The following is a 24,023-nucleotide window of genomic DNA, read 5'->3' on the forward strand; positions in this document are numbered from 1 at the left end:
ACAAGTCAGCGAAGTATTCTTTAAAGGGCCCTCATCCTCTCTTGCATATAGTAATCATCGCATTCACATTGCATCTACAAAAAGCGTAGCATTTCCATGAACATGGAGCATTACTCCATGAAAAAATTCAAACATGCATCAATGCATAAGCCAAGTTTGTATGTGCTCTAAAGGCACAAGATAATGTATCCCCAGAAGAAGTCTTGCCCTCCTCCTCCAAGGTGGATTGAATGCAAAGTTAGTCCTCGTTAAGATCGTGTTTCATTGGTCAGTTTTCCACTTGCCGTGTTCAATAAAGTCTAACTAAGGTTAGCACCTCCTTTTTCTAAAGTCTAACTAAGGTTAGCACCTCCTTTTTCTAAAGTCTAACTAAGGTTAGCACCTCCTTTTTCTAAAGTCTAACTAAGGTTAGCACCTCCTTTTTCTAAAGTCTGACTAAGGTTAGCACCTCCTTTTTCTAAAGTCTAACTAAGGTTAGCACCTCCTTTTTTCCAAAGTCTAACTAAGGTTAGTACCTTCTTTTTCTAAAGTCTAGCTACGGTTAGCACCCTCTTTTCAAAGTCTAACTAAGGTTAGCAATTTGGTTGAGTCGTCTAAGGATGGTTCTTCCTTGTGGAGTCACGCTACGGTTGTGTCTTCTTTTCAAAGTCTAACTAAGGTTAGCAATTTGGTTGAGTCGTCTAAGGATGATTCTTCCTTGTGGAGTCACGCTACGGTTGTGTCTTCTTTTCAAAGTATAACTAAGGTTAGCAATCTGGTTGAGTCGTCTAAGGATGGTTCTTCCTTGTGGAGTCACGCTACGGTTGTGTCTTCTTTTCAAAGTCTAACTAAGGTTAGCAATTTGGTTGAGTCGTCTAAGGATGGTTCTTCCTTGCGGAGTCACGCTACGGTGGTGTCGCCTCTTCTTCAAGTCTAACTACGGTTAGCACTCTCCTTTTCAAGTCTATCTAAGGATATCAATCTTTTCAATGTCTAACTAAGGTTAGCAACTTGTCTGGTCCACCTTTGATACTATTCAACACCTTTGCTTTACCACAGAATGCAAATTTTGATGGTGCTTTTGGGTATTCAATCCACTTCCACCTCTCATGTCTAGAACTTGTGTCGTTCGTACATTCAGGTCCAAGCAGATTGAATAGGGGCAGCTGTTGCACCCCAAAATTTGCCCACTTATTTATACCCAATTGGCTTTCATATCACGTTCATATGCATGCCTCATCTAGGTCCTTCATTCATATGTCCATTCATTTCATTACCATCACTCCAAGAAACTGATAAAAAGAAGTGGAAATTGAGAACGCTCTGGTTAAAAGGAAAGTCAGGTCTGAAGTTGATGTGTGAGACATTTCATTCACATCCTTCTGAAACCAGAGTTTGAATATTTACAAGTCAAAGCTTTGATAGAAGATACAGTCTCCAGATTCATCTGATCCTTCAAAACTAGGGTTTTTGACCAAAGTCAACCAGGTCGACTTTTTGGTCAAACATTTAATCAGGAATTGACTTCTTGAGTACAAAAATGCAAATGCTTGAAGAAATATTCAGTGGATTTATGTTGATTGAAAATTGATTGAGAATCAGATCAGAAATGGATTAATCGGGAAATTCATCTGAAATCAGAAAAATCAGGAAATGTTGACTTTTTGGTCAAAGTCAAAGTCAACTGTCAAATGTGGACTTTTGGTGGAAAATCGGTCAGGAAAAGTCGAAGAAACAAAATAAAATCAGGAAATATTCAAAGTTGCCAAATATGGAAAGTTAGTTGAAATGTGAAGCTTCCAAAAATAGAAAGGAAAAAATACTTAGAAAAATATTCGAGGATTTGGAAATTGGTTGAGCATCTGACTTCATGGATGATTTACACGTGGATCAAGGCCTCATTTCAAAACAAGCTCAACACCAAAATTGTTCATGTCATGGCACACTACAACTTTGTAGTTAAAAGTTTTTGCATTTGAATCATGGTTGAAGAGATACAAAGGTGCAAAGTTTGAAGTTTCCAAGTTATTCAAGTCATGATGCTGGGCAGAATTGCTGGGCATGCGCAGTTATTTAATCGAACACATGGTGTGCCATTTTTAATGCGGTTTTTAGAGAATTACAAGAGTCTCATAAGCTCAATTTTGGTATCAAACTAATCTCCTCCACGACCTCTATCCAATAAATGAAAGATCTAGAATTTTGGTTATATGGTTGATGAGATATGAAGCTTCAAAGTCATGCACTGGGAGGTTGCGTCGTGACGGTAACCCAGGCCAGAACTGTGTCATGCGTGCCCAGGCTCCATGCAGTGGTATTATTTCATGTTCCAAGCAATTTTTCTCCATGTTCCAAGCATCATTTTGAAATCTTCCAAACACCAAAGTTACTCCATGCCATGTCATCTTCATGTGGATATAAGAATTGAATCAATTAGTGGTTTATGATGGAAGTTATACACGTGAGAAGAGAGCTTACTACAAATGCAAAACACTAGTTTTCTAAGTTTGGTGAAAAAATATTACACTACAACAACACACTCCATACATAACCATGCAAACCATGCAAGAACAAAGAAGAGGAAGGAATCCAATGCATTCATCCATACCATAAGCTAACCATGCACAACACTTCACTATATGCTCCTCACCGTAACATTCATGCACCCACACCAACCATATATAAGCTCACACTCCTCATAAATCAGGAGAACACGCTACACACTTCATTTTTTTCCAGATTTTTATACTCTCCCATCTCTCTCGTTCTCTCCATTCTCTCCTCTTCCTCATCTTCATCATTTTCTAACCACCCCTACAAACCTTCTAACCACCCTAACAAACTCTCTAACCACCCCGAACCACCTTCAACCGCCATTAACTATCACCTTCACCGCCACACTTCATCATCATCTTCATCAATCCATCAACCTTCATCTTCATCTCCAACATCACCACCACGCAACAATCACAACAACCAACATCACCACCACGCAACAACCACAACAACCGTCATCACCGCCACTGCATCGTCATCATCCGGTTCATCCTCCCTCCGCGAGCAACAACAACGCAACTGCATCTTCACATACGATTTGCGTTCATCACCTTCACGGATCAATACCATATTCACTCGTGCCTCACCATCAACAGACGCTGCTATTTCCTTTGAATCGGATCTGGCGTTCGTTACAAAATACAAGATAGAGATACTCGAGTTTATGTCTCACCCGGTGGATCAGCTTTGAAGCTTAGCATCAAGATTCAAAAAAAAAAGGGAGCGACATCCTAGAGTCTTCTTCATCACTGATCAAGATCCGATTCAGTTTGCATGTTAGAGGAAGTATTGAGGAAAATGGAGGTCATATTTGGAATCTATGCGGAAAAACGAGTCAAAATGTGTAAGCTTTTTCCGTTTCTGGGTGTTTTGGTGGCGGACCGGCGGCGATGCCGAGCGAAGAAGATGACCGGAGCATCTCCGGCTCCGGTGGTATTCATGCAAGGTTTGATTTTGTTTTTATTACGTGGCGTGTCATGATTGGTTCTCGTTCCAAGCGTTTTGGCTTTTATTTTCTTTCATATGATTGTTTCGTGAGGTGGTGGTTTATGATTGGTTCAGGTTTATAATTTTGTTTTATTCCACTTAAATTCCTCTTGACCTATTGATATGTGGATGAAGGGCCTCATGTTATGTCACGTTCAGCTTCAACAATAAATAACATAGTGTAATAAATCATTGTAGCACATGCTGAAAAAATGAAATAAAATGAAATGGAAGTGGGATCTTGGGCCACGAATTTGATTGAGATTTGGGCCTGAAAGAGTTTTCTGGACTGCACCATTGTTTCACTAACACACCACCGTGTTCAGGACTAGGCCTGAGCACCCTTGTTATTCACACTCCCCCCTGTTTGGGCCCAGCTTGCTTTTAATACAACTTTAGTCCATTTTGTTTGCTAATTCACCCCCTTGCTGGTAGTAGAAAAAACAAATAAATAGTTTTTCTCTTTTAGTTCTTTTTGCATATTAATTGAGTTTTTCTTAAACAAAAAATAATAAAAATTGTTTTTTAGCCATTTAGAATTTTAGGATTGAATATTTGTTTTGTTTGGATTTTAATTGTTGGATTTCTTTGAATTTTTGTTTAGTTAATAGATAATAATAATGCATGGCCTTTTGGTTTCCATTCTTAAAAATAGTTTCAACATGAATAAAAAATATAAAAATTGCTTGTGAATATTTTTCATGCTTAGTTTAGATTTTAATCCTTACTTTAATTTCTTTTAATTGATATCGTTTTGTATTTTTTTTAAGCTTGCTTAGCATAGTCTTTAATAGATTTAGAATAACACTAAGTTTAGAAATTAGGCTAGTCCCCCTATTTTCATTCTTTTTTCTTTTACAACTTTAATCCATCTAATAAATACTTGAAATAAAATCCCTTAAAAAAATACAAAGAAAACACTTAAAACACTAATAATCAAAGTGAAAATTCTTAAAAAGGGAATGGAACCTTGAACGTCCCTTGCTTAAGGGAATGTTCGAGTGCTTGGATCTCCCTTGCTTAAGGGTCCCATTCAGGCGTAAGTTCCCAACTTCTAAAAAACACAAACCAAAGAGTAACTCGAGTTTCCCTTGCTTAAGGGATTTCCTCGAAACGCTCAAACTCTCTTCTATCTCTCGCCCTCGTGGCATTCTTAAGAACATGTTGAATCCATTCCATAATTAGGCGTATAAGTCTCCAAAGGTCGAGCATCGTGGAGTGCGACTTTAACCTCTGTTCAACTAAAAAACACAAAAACATAGAAAAAATGGAGCCGAACTACGGTCGCTCTGATTCCTAAAAGGGATACGTAGGCATTGGGTCGCGGGGCCTAAGCGAGCACACTTGTAAATATTTCCTTCTTTTCCCCGTTTTTCTTTTGCATGCATTCGCATTTAGGTTTAGATATTAGACACCCTTTAGATAGAAACGAACATAGGTGGATACCATCGAGTACGATGGGCGTGAGGGGTGCTAGCACCTTCCCCTTGCGTAACCGACTCCCGTGCCCTGTTCTCTGGTCGAAAGACCTTGTTCTTATTCGAGTTAGGTTTCCTGGTATTCCTTTCCTTTATGGGATAAATATATTAGTGGCGACTCTGGTCCATTTTTCGCGGTAGCGACAGCTGCCGCTAAGAATAGGGATCAACTTCTTCTTTAATCAAGGACATGGCTTGAGAAAAGGAACTGGATGCAAACTGTCACTTCTGACAAAGGGACTTACCATTTGCAGAGCTTCTTCCATTTGGATGCAAACTGTCACTTACATTGAAGAGACTTACCATTTGCTGAGCTTCTTCCACTTGGATGCAAACTGTCACTTATACTGAAGCGACTTACCATTTGCTGAGCTTCTTCCATTTGGAATCAAGAAGTTCATAAAGCCTGAGAGATTATCACTTGCTTTGAAGATAAGATTGATATGTAGAGACACACAAACTTGCTCAAATAAAGAGGCTTCAATTTGTTGTCAACCAAAACATGATGGGGATAACATAAGTTGCTTAAAGTTAAAACCTGCCCCTTGCTTTCAAGCACAAATTCAAAGGGAGTGCAATAACAACACTACTGGAAAATAAATATTTCAATATCTGATAAGAACATCAATCACAAACAAATTTTCCGTTGTTGAGGAAAGCAGAATCCTTAAGAGGTGTAAAATAAATGCCTTCTCAATCTAGTTTTCCCAACCTAGAGAGGTTAAAAATAGTATTGAAAGAGACCAAAGTTCAACTCCAGGAACAAACTGGATAGAAACGGTCAAACAAAGCTTTGCCCCTTGAGGAATAAACTCAATTGGAGATTAGTTCCATCCTAACAAATGAGCTGAGGTGGAACACCGAAGAGAAATTCTTCCACGAGGAACAAACTCAGTGGGGATTATCAATCTCTGCGAGGAATTTACAGATCATCTTCTTCTTATCAAAAAGATTGGATAGCACATCAAGCTCTATTATGGGGAATCTGAGAAAATTTCTTTAGAGAAAATCACCATTCCGAACTTGCAGAGGAAATAAGAAGTTAACATCAAAGCAAACAAGTTAACATGCGGGGGATTTTAGTTCAAAACTCAACACAAGGTGAGAAAGAAAACCCAACAGTCAACCGTTGTCTTAAAACTTCTTGGTAGAGAGACATACTCTGGACTAATCATGGCAACAACCTTTGTACTTCAAGCTAATGAGGTAATCAAGGTAACTTCTGTTTCACAACTTGCCCCAAACTACATAGTCTATGAAAGCAAACTACCTCAAAAAGCTTCATAGAGATCCTTGGCGTCATGAAGACTTGGAATAATCTGCCCCAGATCAACAGATTCTTGAAGAGATTTGTCAAATCTCGACGTAGCTGCCCCAGATTGACTAAACTTAGCACATTCTTTTACTCGACAAAGTCTTCGAGCTTTGCCCCATGATGGTAATCAAACTTGCAAAAGCGTTATACTAGGAAAACAACATGCCCCTGACAATGTTTTAGTTTTCTACTGATGATCAGATGTAAACTTCCTGGATGTCAAATAATTGTTTACAAGCAGAAAAATGTTTATTCTGAGAATGATAATGAAAATGCAACAATTATGTAAGTCTTGAAGTTTTATTGAAAAGATGTCACAAAACCTTGTGAATGAATCACTGGTTAGGTATGACAATGATTTTTGTATGCATATGATACCAACACAAGTTTTCAGCATAACCGATAGGAGTCAGGAACGCTTTCTTGTTTAAGTATGCTTTCGAAATAAACCCTGCTTCAATTAGGACTTTTGAGGGTTGTAACGTGGCCTGGTTCACGGTTTTCGGAAAAAAAGATTTTTAGGCTCAAAGTTTATTTAGCCCACCCCATCTTCGTGATGTTCTCCAGTCCTATGTTTAGTTAATTCAACATGAGTATTCATCTCTCAAAAGAATTTTATGCCATTAATGATCCAATGAAGCTTTCTTGGAGTAGCAGTCACCCTTTTGTCTTCATTTTTGTATTCGCACAGATTTGTTCACTGTTAAGGACTTTTGCTTTGTAGTCCTTTCTTTTCACTTTTCACTTTTTTTTTATTTTTCCCTAACTTTTGCCTGGACTGATTCTTTTGAATTGGTCGTCCAGCGGGATGCTCTAACTTTTGCCTAAGTCATTTATTTTCAAGTTTCTGACTTAGCGAGCTTTTTCTTCTTTCTTTTTTCTTTCCTTTTTATTCTTTTGATTTGAACAAATCGTGTGACATTGACTTTGTCTTGACTTGTTGAGAGGGTTGTGACTGCCTCATTCTTTGGCGAATGGAGGATAACCATTGTGGTTTCACATTTTCCAGCCTTTTGATGTGCGGGAAATAACCATTGTGGTTTCCCATGATCCATCCTTTGATGTGGATATGACGTATTCGACCCTTGGATGCACAATCCTTTTTGAAATCTGAACACTTGGTCAAATCAACTGAACACTACCCTGCCCCAGGTTAAAAATTAGGGTTTTTCGTTTAGAAAAGAAACTCCTACTTCAAGGCTCAAAGGGGTTAACAAGGGATTATCTTCCTTATATCTCCGGTGTTTGGGAATTTGAAACAATGCCTGTACATCATCAGCAGGGTTTTATTCAAAAGCATACAACCAGAAATTTTGCGTTTTCAGATCATCATCCTCCCTCCAATCTTTGCATAAGCAAGAGTTTGGCAAAAGCAATTGGTATCATAATGCATAAAAACAAATAAACATGAGTGAAACGAATGAATTACTTCAAGACAAACATTATCATTGCATTAGCATTAACATTAAAAAATAAACAAGTTTCTACATGCAAACAATGCATTGAAAAACAAGAAATATTACAAATGGAAATCAATAAGAATATTAAAAACTGAGAAGGCTTTCTCCATCTGGGTTTGTGCTGAAGGAAACATCTTTCAAACTTCAGGCTACCATCAATAGTGATTCATTCATGCTTTGGCAAGGGATTGTTTTGAACATTAGGGCCAATGTCTCGGAAAGACAAAATACCAACACGAGTCAATCTTTGAACTTCAACCTTTAGAGCCCAACAATCTTCTAAACTATGTCCGGGAGCATCCTGATGAAAAGCGCAAGTAACATCAGCATTGTACCACCATGGAATCTTCTCTGGAATTAGAGGTGGTGATCTTGGTTGAACCAACTTCTTATGAATTAGAGCGGGATACAGTTCTGTATATGTCATGGGGATAGGATCAAAATTAGGTTTTCGTCTTGCTGGCTGTTGACTAGCCTGAGCCACATGAGCTGAATTCACAATGGGAGTCACTGACGCCACTTGCTGAGGTTGATGACTAGCTTTTCCCCTTGATCGACTATTCCTTCCTTGAGAAACAGCATTAGCATCAGATTCATTCTTCTTCTGAAAAGATGAACCATACTTCTTCACAATGCTAGATACACTGTCATTCTGAACCAGACGTCTTTCTCTTACAGCTTCTTCGAGTCTGACGCCCATTCCCACCATTTTGGTGAAGTCTACAGGAGCACTCGCAATCATCTTTTCATAGTAAAATGGACCAAGAGTCTTCAGAAAAATCTTAGTCATCTCTTTTTCTTCCATCGGAGGAATTACTTGGGCGGCAACCTCACGCCATCTCTGAGCATATTCCTTGAAGGATTCTTTCTCTTTCTGCATCATAGCTCGCAATTGATCTCGATCAGGAGCCATGTCCACATTATACTTGTATTGCTTCACAAACGCCTCAGCTAAGTCATTGAAAGTGCGAATATGGGTGCTATCAAGGCCCATATACCACTTAGAAGCAGCTCCAGTCAAACTGTCTTGGAAATAGTGAATCAACAGACATTGATCATCAGTGTGAGTGGACATCTTTCTCACATACATCACCAGATGTGCCTGAGGAGAGGAATTTCCCTTATATTTCTCAAATTCAGGCAGTTTGAACTTAGTAGGTACTTTCACATTCGGAACAAGGAAAAGATCATGCACATTCTTTCCAAACAATTCTTTCCCACGGAGAGCTTTCATCTCTTTTTGCAGTTCTTCGAACTGGTCTTGGAAACCGTCCATTCTGTCATGAATTTCACTTGGAGCAGCATCATAAATGGGCTCTGGGACAAAAGGACCAGTATGAACAATAGGAGATGTGTTGACCATAACAGGAGTCAACGGACGAGTCATCTCAGGAACAGACAAGTAACCTTCAGACATGCCCCAGGGATATCCATTAGGCATACGTTGCTGAGTAGCACCAACAGGAACAGCAGGAATGGTTGTAGCAGCAATTTCAGAAATCACAGTGGTCTGACCCTGAGCTTGGGCATTGGGAGGAGGAACCTTATTCTGATTTTGATTCTGAGTAGCCATCAATGTCTCAACTAGAGCAGTGAGACGCTCCACACCAGATCTCAAAGTAACAACCTCTTCACGTAGCTCACGATTCTCTTGTTCAAGACCTTCCATCTTCTTCTTGCAGTTAGCTCGAGTGTTATACCGGTGAGACAGCTTGATTCTTTCACTTCAATATGAAGAACACTGAATAAGACCTCGGGAATACTCTCGGAAGCAAGACCATAATGCGGAATGATGCATGAAATGCAGATGATTTGTTTTTTTTATTATTATTTGAGTTTCAAGGAACTTAAGATATTAACTTGTAAACACTCAACATTGGACTAAAGTTTCGATTAAGTTATCATCAAAATCAATCATCCATTTTGGTGGATTAGAGTTTTCACCCCATCAACACCCAAGATCCATTGAGTTTGATGAAACTTATGATGTTTACAAGGAAAGACCTCTAAGTTCCTTGGAAAACAAAAGAAAAAGAGTTTTCATGGATGCATGAATGCATGGTTTATGCATCAACTACAACCAAGAGCACGCAAGGTCACATAAGATCATAGTTCAAAGGTTCGACGTCACAAGCATGGAGCCATGGGTCCAACCATCCCAAAAGGTATGATCTAAGGAATTTTGTACCTGCCAATTGGGTTCTACAAAGGTTCCCAGACTTTTCAATCTTCTATCGGATATTACCGGTACGCACAATTGCTCATGGGCGCCAATAATATGCCTAAAAAGACCTCGTCTGAGCATAGTATCGCATGACAACAAGCTCAAATTGGTACTTGATCTTGTTTCTACACTACATCCTAAAAAGGCTTAGATTGGTTAAAAAGGTTCTAGGCCATTCAGCTTCTACGGACACTCACTATTGAAAGTAATAGCGTTATCACGATGATTCGTAACAACCTCTACTACCTTCCATGAGGCCTCCACTGATTGGAGTTCCACCATATGATGCTCATGTTAAGGATTGCTCCTGACATACAACTATTGGTCTTACCACCTCCTATCTCAAGTTACTCACCAAAGTTCGGGTTAGAACTTTATCTCATCACAGAGGAACCATCGAGCACCAAAAAGAAAAAAAGAAGATAAACAAACAAAGCACACAACAAATATATACAGATAAACAAAAATAGGCTTAACACACTTAAAACTGGGTCCCCAGTGAAGTCGCCATTTTTCTGTAGCGGGGAAAATCTGATATCGAAGCCATGAGATTGACTCGAATCAATATTCCGTTTGAAATCGCCACCGCGCTTTATTTTTTCAAAGGAAAAGGGAAAAGAACGAAAAACCCAAAGTTTTGTTTTTAAAACAAGAAAGAGATCTCAGGTACGGGTGTTGATTATATGAGGGGAAGGTTTAAAGCACCCCTCATATCTGTGGTACTCCACAGGAACCTTTTTGAAAATCTGTGTCGTGTGTGTGCTAAAGAAAGTTTGTTTTATTTTTAAAATAAGCTCGGCAAGACGTTAAGCCTTGTGCCTACATACCTCCTCAGTGCAATGAATAAGTCAGAGCTAATGTAGTTCTGCTTAAAAGGGAAATCATTTTTAAAACGAATAAACACTTTGTCGTCGTCGGAGAGAAATACTCAGCCATTGATCTTGAGCATGAGAACAAACGAGTTCTTTGCATCACAAATGAAAGAAGGGCTCCAACTCGGATAGAAATCAATGAGTATGCCACTAGCTCTCTCACGCGGAAAAGATCTCATTATATCAATCAATTTCAAAATCGTGGGGTATAACCACTCGTTTTGACAATTAACAGTGTCTAAACTTTTGAAGAAAAAGGCCACTAAGGGCAAAAGATATTTTTAAAAAAAGGTTTTGAAAAGATTGCAGACATAAGAAGGTTTTGGAAAAAGGGAGAAGATTTTGAAAATTTAAGAATGGGAGGAGATGAAGAGGCTATCCTATTGCGTAAAATAAAAGCTAAGGAAAGAAACGGTCTAACCAAATAAGAAGCCAACACTTGACATTAAGAGTCAAGGTAGTTTTCCCATCCTTTGGAATATCAATACAACCATATTAACATTGTGGGATCCAGATGAACTCATTATCTTAGCACCACTTTGCATTAAGCACATTAAAAATTCTTACGAAAATCGGGCAGAGTAACGGCTGTTTTCGGGTAAAATCCTTATCTCAATGCCTTGGAATTAACCATCAAGGGCTTTCAAGGAAATACCTGCACATACAAACAAACAACAATCCAATGCCAGACAGACAGAATAATAGCAGAGTAACAACAGAATAAGGTTCCAGAGGTACTAAGTCCATAAGTCCAAATCTCCAAAATGCTAGGGATAGTAACCAATAGTCCAAAGAGAGCCTTAGGGGTTTTTTAGATTTTTGGTTGATTATTAGTGTTTTAGCATAAAAGTAAAGTATGGTCCAAGTGGACAAAAGAAAATAGCGGAAACATAAACATAGTGTCCAAATGGACAAAGAGAAAATAGCGGAATATAAACGTCCAAATTGACAAAGAGAAAATAGCGGAATGTAAATATGATGAAATGATAAAATAAAGCGATAAAGCGAAAAATAAAGAGCGGTATAATAAATTACGGAAATTAAAGTCAATTGTTAGATGTTAAAGATAACCATCTTGAAACTTGTCAAGTATGTTATCAAAGTTAGTAATGAAAGATCGATGGTGAGTGAAGGATGTTCTCGGATTTAAAGTCAATGGAATTTTATCAGAAGCTTGATAAAATCATAGCGACTACACAATAAATTTCCATAAGTCTTAAATCAACCGCATACAATTCTCTTCCACATTTGATCTTTTTATTCGGGACACGAAATATTGCGCTATGTTAAGCAGATCGCCAAGTGATTTATGTAGAAATCACCCTACAACGAGGCCGGTCAAAACTTTATGTGCTAATGCATGCGAGAAGAACGATATGTAGATCGCCTTCCGAAAGCAATACCGCACGAAAAGAAAATAGGTAACGATCTAGTCTTTACCAAGAATCCATAGAATTCTCAAAGTGTTAAGACTTTCATCGATCAAAAGAAAAAAAAAAGATGGAGAAGAAGATAAAATGCATAAAGTAAAATCAACTCACACTATCATTAATATCATTCATCTAATATTATGGATTTGGTTCTTTCAAACCTATCAACATCCTAGATCCAATGATATTAATGAAGTGGAGGAAGTAGGAAGCCAAAACAAGCATAAAAAAGGCAAAAAAACACATTCTGCCAGCAGGAAATCGATTTACCTCTATAGGAAATCGATTTCCTGAGTGCAGAGTTCAAATTTTGAAAAAAAATAAGGTGGAAATCGATTTCCTACAGAGGGAAATCGATTTCCTGAATGCAGCATTCAAAAAATCAGCATTAGGAGGCATAAAACTTGACTTAAGCAAACATACAAACACCTTATGATCACACATCAATTGGAGCACGAATTTTCCATCAATTCACCATCAAATAGAACCAATATAGCATCAAAGATGCATCACACACAAGCACAAAAGAATCACATTATGATATATGATAAAGGATGAAGAAAATTACCAAATCTTGAACAAAACTTAGATCTACTTCAAGAATCACCAACACAAATCTTGATCTCTCAACAATTGAAGAAAAAGAGTGAAATGAAAGGTGGCTTAGCTCAAAGTTTGTGAGGTTCAAGGTGTGACTCACAAACTTTATAAAATAACAAAGAGCTTTGGTGAATTTGGTAGGGATGAGGAGAGAAATTGCAAGGGTTTTTTTGGCTCTCAAAGCTTGTGAAATGAGAGAGTAGAGGTCTCTATTTATAGAATTGGAGCAAGAGTAGTGGCAAATTGGTCTTTTTGTATTTGGTAATTAATTCGTGGTTAATTGGTATTTAAATGGCATTTAAATGGTAAGAAATGGTAAAATGAGGTTTAAGTGGGTTTAATGAAGGGGTTAATTTTGATGAGGTGGAAAATTGGTAAAATGATCAAATAAAAAAGGTGCCAAAATGATGTCAAGCTTCCCTCCTTATATTTTTTGAATTTCGCCTTAAGGAAATCGATTTCCCCAGGAGTGAAATCGATTTCACACTGTTCCAGAAGAGAATTTGGCGCAAAATACACTAGGGAAATCGATTTACCCAGGAGGGAAATCGATTTCATGCTATCCAGAATGTGATTTTGTTGAAAATTGCTACAGGGAAATCGATTTACCCAGGAGGGAAATCGATTTCATGCTGTCAAAAATGTGGAAAATGCCTTGCTTATGGATGTCTTGGCTTAGTACCTACAAAACAAAATCATACAAAGAAACAAAGCAATATTTTTGGTATTTGGGTTAGTATAATATGCATACAAGATAAACAGTCATTGGTGCTTGATGGTCCCTCTCATTGATGAGGTGAGTGCAATACCACAAACAAAACTTCCAAGTGAAGCTCTTGATTAATGATTGGGATATGAATGATACAGGATCTTAGGGTCAAAAATTGGGGTATGACAGTGAGCTTAGAGCCATTGGATTTGAATCTCAATTATTGATGGAATGGTGAGGATTGAAGTTGGTTTAAGGTTAGTTAGCATCTGACTTTTTGTTATCTGTTGTTCTATTAGTTAACCGATTCTGTTGCAACTGTGTAACTGATTTTTTTTGCTGTTAAAAGTTGATAGAAATGGTTAGAAATCTGTTATAGGTAGTTAAGATTATGTTAGAGTTATGTTATAAAACTGAAAGTGTTAGTTAGAGGTTATGTTCAATTCTGTTGCAATCTGGTTTTGTTAGTTATGGAAGTTAGAAGTTAGAAGACTGTTTGGGGTTTGAAAATTGGTTACAGACTTGGTTAGCAGTTGGTTGTTGTTAAAAAAAGTTGGTTATGAGATAATTGTTGGCTATTGGTCAAGTAAGAAACTGTTAAGAGTTAGTTATGGATTCTGTTTGTGTGAAATTAAATATAGGTTAGTTGGTATATACAAAACAGTGGGAAGGGTTTAGAAATTCTGGTATGAATATGCATTGGGTCTAAATTTGGTAAAAATATATGGATGAATGGTATTATGATTGTGCAGGGCTGGCTGTTTAGTATTTGTTCTTCTGAATTTTTGGAATGCTTTGTAATAGGTTTGGTGGTTTGAAGAAGGAGCTTGGTGTATGTGGTCATGTATGAGGCAAAGCATGATATGGCATTGGAATTGAAGGATTCTAGAAGAGTTGGGGAAGCTTGGAAGTAAAAACATTAGCTATCTAGGTTTATATTCCTTTTTTGTACATAATGTAAAGAGTTAGAATGGTGTAATCTTATGGAGTATAGATACTTGTAGATGTGTGTTTGAACAAGAATGATAGACATTTAGACCTTTCGGTATGTCATGAATTTTTTTGGATTTTTTGTAATGGAATTTGAATTGTGAAATATGATGTGATGAAGTCTTGAACTTGTAAATAATGTGTATTTTTGTAATCTTCAATGGTAATGTATGTTGGGTTTCTTTGGAGAATGTTGACCTTTGTAATGAACTTTTAATGGGAATATCTTCCTTATGGACAAACATGCATAACGCTTGAGTAAGGTCATAAAATCTTGATAAATACCCTTTTGAAATATCTCTTGACCATTCTTCGATTTTCATAGGAGAATGCGTCCAAACTAAGGGATAAATTATATTTGCGTCTTAAAGAAACCTTAACTTCAAATTGAACCTTTAGACACCTAATGTCTTGATGATCCACACTTTAGTCAAAAGAAAAACCTCTTGGTTTAAATAGCCCAAATGATGGAACGCTTTGGATAGCACTTGAATGGAGAAACCCTAATCAATGATATCCTTGATCTCTGTGCTAAGCTATTGATTAATGATGCATGAGTTAGATGATCTAATGGAGGGTATGCGGATGGTTGAGAATTATACGCCAATTATAAATAAATTAAGATGGGCAAATTTTGGGGTGCAACAACAAGTCATTTTCTTTACTACTCGCCTGAATATTTCTTTCTTTTGAATGCGCAAACGTCCAAAAATAACCTTGAATGCATATGAACATGACTAACATTTATCTTTCCCTTTGCAAAAGATCTGTATGTTTGTAAAAGATAGGAAAGGCAATTAGACAATGTCTAAGTAGTCCAGAAGTTCTCCCTCAGAGTCGATAGTCTGGAGGGATCCCCATAGAGTAAACATTAAAAAGCTCTCTTCCCAACAAAGATTCAATTCCCCAAAAAAGTTTACATCTACGACACTGCCAGTTCCCTGACACCTTGGTTTCTCCAACAAGGTCCATTCATGTCTGTTATCCCCAGTCAGGGTACATCAAGATCAATTATTCAAAATCACTTTCATCCCCAAACATAAATAAAAAATCCCCAGCTGTATATCTTTAAAACAAGAGGAGGCATCAGGGTCTCGATCAAGATACTTCATATAACATAAATCATGTTCATACATCATATATACATATCCATAATGGCATATAATGTCTCATACATAACATACTGGCTTCTCATTTATTTTGAGAAGATAATCACATAATACATGCATCATGACATTGCATAAAGACTAACTTTACATTTTAAGGATACAGGTACAAACAGATAAACAAAATCTCTAATCTTCAAAGACCTAATTCAGTTATTACGAGCGGTACTGACACGATCAACTCTCAAAGATCTAATTCTATCATCACGTACGGTGTAGACACGATCATCTCTCCAAAAGTTTAATTCAGTTACTACAAACGGTGCTGACACGACAACTTTCAAAGATCTAATTCTATCATCACAAACGGTGTACACACGATCAACTTTTCAAAGTCTAATTCAGTTACTACGAACGGTGCTGACACGAAAAACTTTCAAAGATCTAATTCTATCATCACGAACGGTGTAGACACGATCATCTTTCTAAGATCTAATTCACTACTACGAATGGTGCTGACACGATTAACCTACAAGGATCTAATTCTATCATCACGAACGGTGTAGACACGATCACTTTTCCAAGATCTAATTTAGTAACTACGAACAGTGCTGACACGATCGACCTTCAAAGATCTAATTCTATCATCACGAACGGTGTAGACACGATCATCTTTCTACGATCTAATTCAACTACTACCAACGGTGCTGACACGATCAACCTACAAGGATATAATTCTATCATCACGAACGGTGTAGACACGATCAATTTTCCAAAATCTAATTCAGTAACTACGAACGGTGCTGACACGATAGACCTTCAAAAATCTAATTCTATCATCATGAATAGTGTAGACACGATCAACTTTTCCAAAGTCTAATTCAGTTACTACGAACGGTGCTGACACGACCTACATTCAAAAACTACTTCTCAACACTTCAAGTTCAGATATAGTCCAACAAACGACTCATTCTGACTTTCAAAACTTATCAGGCCAGGTGGCATCTTAAAGCCCACTTCATATCCCGAACATCCGGATGGCATCTCTAAGCCCATCCTCGATGGTACAAATTTCTGGGTACTCCAGTGTTCAATCCTCTTCCTCCTTCAGATACGGAATGGCATACAAACCACTCTACATCCTCAGGTTTAAGAGTATTGAACAGGGGCAGTTGTCATACCCCAAAATTTCCCCATCTCATTTCTCCTTTCAAGCTCATACCAAAGTTCAAGACTCAAAGACACACTCTCCTAGACAATGGCTCAATGAACTAGGGTTTTGAATCCTCTAAAGAAAATAAATGAATAAAAGTATCCAATGGATTTCATATGGCTTATGATGTTTCAAACTATCTCTATGGCAAGGTACAAGCTTCAATTCCAAGGATTGCCAAGTCAATTGCTCAGAAAGTCAACAGTCGACTAGTTTGACCTAAAAGTCAACTGTGGTCAAAGTACAGTCACAATTCCTGATTTTTTGTCAACAACCTTATTTTGAAGTATCATTCATCATTTGATCAAGGATTGATCATGATTGATCAAGAAAAGTTCAGAAATCAACAAAACCTAAAGTTTCTAAATTAGGGTTTTTTGACCTAAAGTCAACTGAACTTTGACCAGCCATAACTTTCACATGGAACATTCAAAATTTCCCATCCAAAGCTCATTTTGAATGAAATTGAATTCTCTTCAAATTTGTCTCTCGCATGCCAAGTCTAAAAATGCTTCATTTGAGAGATTTGGATTAAAACATTACTGGTCCTTTTTGAAAGTCAACCAAAAGCAGTGTTTTGTCAAAGCTCATATCATCAAGATAAAATCCTCAAATGGGAAAAAGCTTCCAAATTGGCTTGTAGAGGACATCTTGAGGTTTTCAAAAAGTCCTAGAACTCCTCCATACCTTAAAAATTGAGGGAGATATGCCTTGTCAAAGTTGGACTATTTTTAAGGAAAAAATGTGAAATAAAAGGCTTCAAAATAAGTTTTCTTGCAAATAGGCCCAAGTTTTTAAGGTCCAATGTTATTGTTCATGTTAACAAAGAGGTCCAAATCCAAAGCCACGGATTTTTTATTAATATTTGATTTTTTATTGAATTTAATTCATGGAAAATACAATATAAGTCAAATATTTGGAAAGAGTAAGGGAATATTTGATTTGCTTTTGCTTTTGATCAGTTCTAATCATCAAAATATCACAAAATCACATAATTTCTTGCAAGGAAGATTGGATAAAGAAAGATTGAAATCAGATCTAATTTAGAAAGTTTGAAATCATCTAATCACATCTAATATTTTTTCAGGTTTTAGTAACCTAATTCACTCTCCCATATATAAGCAAGCATCACAGACCTAAAGCACAAGTTTTGCAGTCCCCTAGAACCCTACCCGAGCTCTCTCAAAACCAAGAAAAAACTCAAAATCGTTTTTGTAGGTTGAGGCCGATTCAAGTCTTTTCAAGCATTCCAAACGACTCCCAGGGGTTCTTTAAAGCTATCCCAACCATCACCAACAATTGAAGCATCCAGAATCATCCTCCACGGTTTGTTCATAGGAAATTCTCAATCATTCTCGTTGATTTACGATACATACATTAATTTTGTTTATTGTATATAAACGAATTGTTTTAAACCTGGTTTATTTTTAATTAATTAGGGTTTGTAGATTTTTATCAACTAGGGTTTCTTGATCTTTAAATGCACTAACATTTTCTCTTCTTCGCTCGTAATTTTCAGAGTTGATCGGGGATGCGATGAAGGCTCGAAGCACATGAATTAACCTATTTTTGCCTCTATTATTATTCTGTTTTTATTTTCGCATCCCCGCAGGTGTTTATTGTAATAGTTAGGATTTTATTTTCTGCCTTTGATTTGTTTTTATTATCTGTGTTGTTAGTAACCTATTTGTGGCAAGGTCAGTCTTATGGAGAACGATAAACCTCGATGACCCTTTACATCCAATAAAAGGACTTCCAACCCTTCTATGGTATGGATAGCCCTGAAATGCTAAAAGAACCTTTTTATGTTTTAGGTTAACTACCTCCTAATTGCTTGCTCTGGTTTAAATTCAAATTTTACTCCTTTTTCAAAAACCTTCCAAAAGGCTACGCTTACTTACAAGCTAAAGTCCTTATTCTTTTTCTATTCACTGCAAACATTTTCAAAACATTTCAAAGTGAGCTAAGCAATTAAGAGCCCGTGGATAACCATGGATACAAAGGGTGCTTTAAACCTTCCCTTTGTATAACTTACCCCCCGAACTCAATCTCTTTCAAAAAGGTATTTTTCTGTTCTTTTAGCCTTTCTTTAAATTGGATAAAATAAAATTCGGTGGCGACTCATGCTTATTGCAACATTGTATGCTTTAATATAAAAAGTCAGTTCACCGTATTACAGGGTCAACTGTGTCTTTTTCAATGGTCAACAGTTGACCAACCTAAAAGTCAATTGTTGATGAGAAGTCAATTATTGCCCCTTTTGTGTAGCTTTTCAATTTTGATCTTTTTTGTAATGTATAATGGATGTTTTTTTTCTCGTAATGAAACAATGTTAACCTTTGGCTTGAATGTACACTTCTTTTGTTTCAAGTAACTTGAATTTTTATTTTCACTCCAATGCTTCAATTTAAGTTTGAATCTTTAAATATTCACTATTGCACTTCAATTAAAATCTTGAATGCACCTTGGATGAAGACCTTAAAAGCCCCTTAAGAAAGACTTTGGTCAAAAGTCAACCTTTCAGGGTTGACTTTGACCATAAGTTGTTTTTTAAAATAAAAGATGATTAGTGACATTCTAAGATTCACTTTTCCACCCTTGCACTTTAATATCCTAAATGACATCAGACCCATAACTTGCAAAAGAGGTAGGACTCTTGGTTAATAACTTGTAACAAAATCCACCTAGATGAATCAACTTATGAAGAAAGAAACCTCAATTGGGTCCATACTCCAAACCATAGCTTATTGGATGTCATCTGATGGTGAAGATCAACTGAAGCCAACAACCGTGATGTAAGGAAAGCATGAAATTGATTGGTCACCAAAAATCTCAAGGCACAAACCCTAATATAAAGAATCTTGATCCAAAAAAATTAGGGAAATAAACCCTAGGAGGAAATCCATGTACATATAAACCATCTGATCAAATGCCTTCCAGTAGATATGTACTAATCACAGTGTTGATTAAATGCCAAACATCCTTTTTTGAGAAAATTAATAACCTTTTGCCAAGATCTATGTGAAACTCCAGCCTGCTTAATGACCCTTGATCCCTTTCCAAATAATTGATTAATGAATGCATGAGTTGTGTTAATGCCCTAATGGAAAGATGGTGCATATGAAATGAAAAGCATGAGCCAGTTAGAAGTGAAATTAGGAGAGTAAATTTTGGGGTGCAAAAGGATGAAGTTGTTACACAATCAATGGAGAGTTTAATTTTTAAAAGTTAAAGGGAATACGAGGAAATGATTATAGTTTAGAAGGGTAGATTTTTTTCAAGTTGAAAGAGAAGAAGTGTTACCAATGAACCAACCTGTTTGTTTCAGGATCCTTTTATAGACTTAAGTGTTAACTATTCTGAACATGCACAATGTGCATTGGAAGATTAAAACCAATCTCTCTTGATAATTTTATAGAGATTTTCTCAAACAAAGATTAAAATTGCTCGGTTGCATTGTATCAATACCCTATCCACAAAGACTTTCAATTCTTTGAATTGAATTTTACTACTATAAAAAGTGCATATAACCTTGGACACCAAATGCGCTTTACCTCGGCTATGGAAGCGAGGTAAAGAAAGGTGTCATAAAAATTAACGACTTAACACCTCGATTTTTAAAACACCAAGAGGTAAAATTATTTGCGCATGAGTTTGAACCTCTGTTAGCTGGAGATTTCGATTGAAGAAAATGTTTTTTGAAGCGTTAGAGTTCGAAGAAAAATGGCTTCCAATGGCCATGTCCGATGATGCTATTTATGATGAAGATGATTGAAATCGAAGTTGAATCGAAATAGATCATCTTTGAGACTTAAGCGTTTTTCGAAATTCAAGAGTACTGAAGCTTAGCGTATTTCGTGGCATTCTCACTAAAGATCACGTTGCCACGTATCGAAAGAGGATTCGGACGGGAGGATTTGAATTTAAAAATATTCTATGTAGCCGAAAAGGACAGGTGGCGCCCCAGGGATTCAAAGCGTATGCATGTGAGCAACGTGGCATTTCGTTAGCATAGAACCGTTAGGGTCTAATTAGTATAAATAAGGGTCTTAATATCAGGATCCAGTGTGTTCATTTTGTACAAATCACTCACAAATCACTCAAGTATCAAGTGTTAAGAGAATGAGTTCGCTGAGAAATGTACGTATGACACCACACATTTAACGTATTTATATTTCTACTTACAGAATCAAAATATCTTCAAATTTCCTTTACTTTTTCACCTAGTGTTTCTTGTTGTTTAAGTTTCCTTATGATCTACGATTGATCTTTACATTCCTGCACTTTACATTTCTGAAGTTTACATTATTTTTGTTACGTTCTTGTCGAAGTTACATTTACATTTATAACTAGTTTATGTGCCATTTGTGTACGTTTGTTGTTAGTTTATTTCGTGAGTTTCTTGCATGTTCATACCATAACCAACTTCTCGATGCAAAAGACCAACAAACATGAACCAAATTATCTCAAAAGACAACTATTTGACTATGTCCTAGGATCAATCTAGTCGATCCTGCGAGTAACCAAAGTATATATTTATAGTTTGGAGGAATAGTGGTTGTTTACCAGAAATCACCGTAAACAAATTTGCACGCCCAGTGGGACCGTGTCGAATAGATTGTCATTAATTTGTTGTTTTGTTTTTGTCTAGAATATATCAAGACCTTGTATGAACCTTAGGAACGGTAAATTAACCAACAGTGCACAACCGATTCCTAAACAAAGGTACAATAAGAAAATGGTCAATTCGACCAGTGGAAGGGGAAATTAATATCCCCCACAAGGGTCAGGAACTGTAGAAGCAAGTAATACAAATGTTTCGACTTCTATGTCATAAGCGCAGGAGATACCCACTTCGATAGGGTCTGCGACTGTAGTTAGTGACTAAGACATGCCCAAAAATACATCAGGGCCAACAGGAACAGCCCCAGTTTCCAGTTCGACCACCATGCCTCACTTCACAGGCACGACAGAAATACCACATTTTGCGACAAATTTCGCAAATCAACAAACCCCGAGACCATTGTCATCATCATTCGAGGGTTGGAGACCGGGGAATCCTTATGGAATGCCATTTTCATATATGGAAAGATTACATGGTGCAGGACCTACATATACTCAATCTAATGCGACGACATTTTCGCCTAACGCTGGGTCAGTAGGTCGAAGCGCACAAAATATAGGCCCATTGGGCCAAATGCCTCCATTGACTACCAGTAGTCAAGCGGTGCTTAGGCACGAGATGGATGCAAGTAACCACGATATGGTGGGTGTTCTTGCTAGAGAAATGGGGTTAATTTTTTCTCCGTTAGTAGCAAGCATTACCAGGACTAACCAGGATAACGTAGAAACATACCAAAAAATATCTTCACAAATAGGCCGTATGGCAGATTTAATGGGAGTCCCTCAAACATCTCTTATGCGAAGAAATACCTATCGAGAAGGTGACCCAGTCCTAGAACCTGTTCAAGATTTAGTTCAACCACCTAGGCTAAGGTCTGTCGAAAGAGATCAAGTAATAGACTTGGAAAATCAGAATCGAAGGACCAATGCTGGTCAGCAAGAAGTTCCTCATAATAACCTAGACTAGTTGTGGTAAATAAGAACGAACATCCAGACGAAGTACTACATAGGGTTAGGAGAGACAATATAGCGACAGAAAATAACCTAACCACTATGATAGAAAGAATTATGGCCAATAATGGCCTCAATACTGGACTTCGACGTCCAAATTACACTTCCCCTATAGCAGAGTATATTATGCAAACGAAATTACCAAGAGGTACCAAAGTACCCAAATTTAAAAAATTTTCAGGGGATACTAGTGAATCGACTGTGGAACACGTAGCCTGATACTTGACAGAGGCTGGTGATTTAGCAGGCAACGGAGACTTGAGAATCAAATATTTCCCTAGTTAATTAACAAAAAATGCTTTCACATGGTTCACTACTTTACCTCCAAATTCCATTGACACTTGGGAACACTTGGAGAGAATATTCCATGAGCAATTTTATATGGGCCAAACCAAGATAAGCTTGAAAGAGTTGGCTAGCATTAAGAGGAAATTTACGGAACCCATAGATGATTATTTGAACAGGTTTCGTTTGCTGAAGTCAAGATGCTTCACAATCATTCCAGAACATGAATTAGTCGAAATGGCTGCAGGCGGTTTAGACTATTCAATTAGAAAGAAATGGATACTCAGTATTTGAGAGATATGGCGCAACCGGCAGACAGGGTTCGACAAGTCGAACGATTGAAAGCTGAAAAGGCCAGAGCAAATAAGAATTATAAGAAAGAGAGAGTGGCTTATATCGAGGCTGAAGATGCCGAAGGCAAAGCCTTCGAAGATTCATATAATTTCGAAGAGGTAAAAATAGACTTAGCCGAATTAAAAGAAGCACCACCTTATTCCTGTAAATTGCTCACCCCTTCGCATGGGAAAAATCCTGTCGAGAATGACAAAAGTGATAAATTTCCAAAGAAAACTTACACTTTTGATGTCACTAAATGTGACGAAATATTTGATTTATTAGTAAAAGATGGCCATATGATAGTGCCTCCTAATTCTAAAGTTCCTCCATTGGAGCAACGGAAGAAACGAGGCTTTTGTAAATATCATGGTTTTTTAGGCCATAAAACCTCACAACGCTTTCTTTTTGGGGATTTGATTCAAAATGCTATCAAGGATGGACGTTTGAAGTTCGCTGATAAGGTAAAGAATCACATGAAAGTCGATGTTGATCCCCTGAATGTCGCTGACACCAACTACGCCGAACCAGTTGACATCAACATGGTGGATGTGTCTGAAGTGGACATTGTTGAATGGGAGATGATTTTGACAGAAAATCAGGCTACTGAGAGCCTAAACAACGAGGTAACCTTCAATACTGATGTTGAAGAGTCATTCGAGACAAAGATCACTGAAGATCTTAGGGAGAAGACTAGTGAGGCCACTGAAGACCTCAGAGTGAAACTCCAACAGATAAGGATCTCTGAAGCTCCCCCACCAGGCGTCAACATGGTGAATGTTGGGCAACCTTTATCAGAAATAGAGGAACTAGAGAAGTGTCTGCTATGGGAAAAAGGAAACTGTGGAAATC

The sequence above is a fragment of the Vicia villosa genome, unplaced genomic scaffold (assembly GCF_029867415.1).
Source record: "Vicia villosa cultivar HV-30 ecotype Madison, WI unplaced genomic scaffold, Vvil1.0 ctg.000559F_1_1, whole genome shotgun sequence".
Lineage (NCBI taxonomy): Eukaryota > Viridiplantae > Streptophyta > Magnoliopsida > Fabales > Fabaceae > Vicia > Vicia villosa.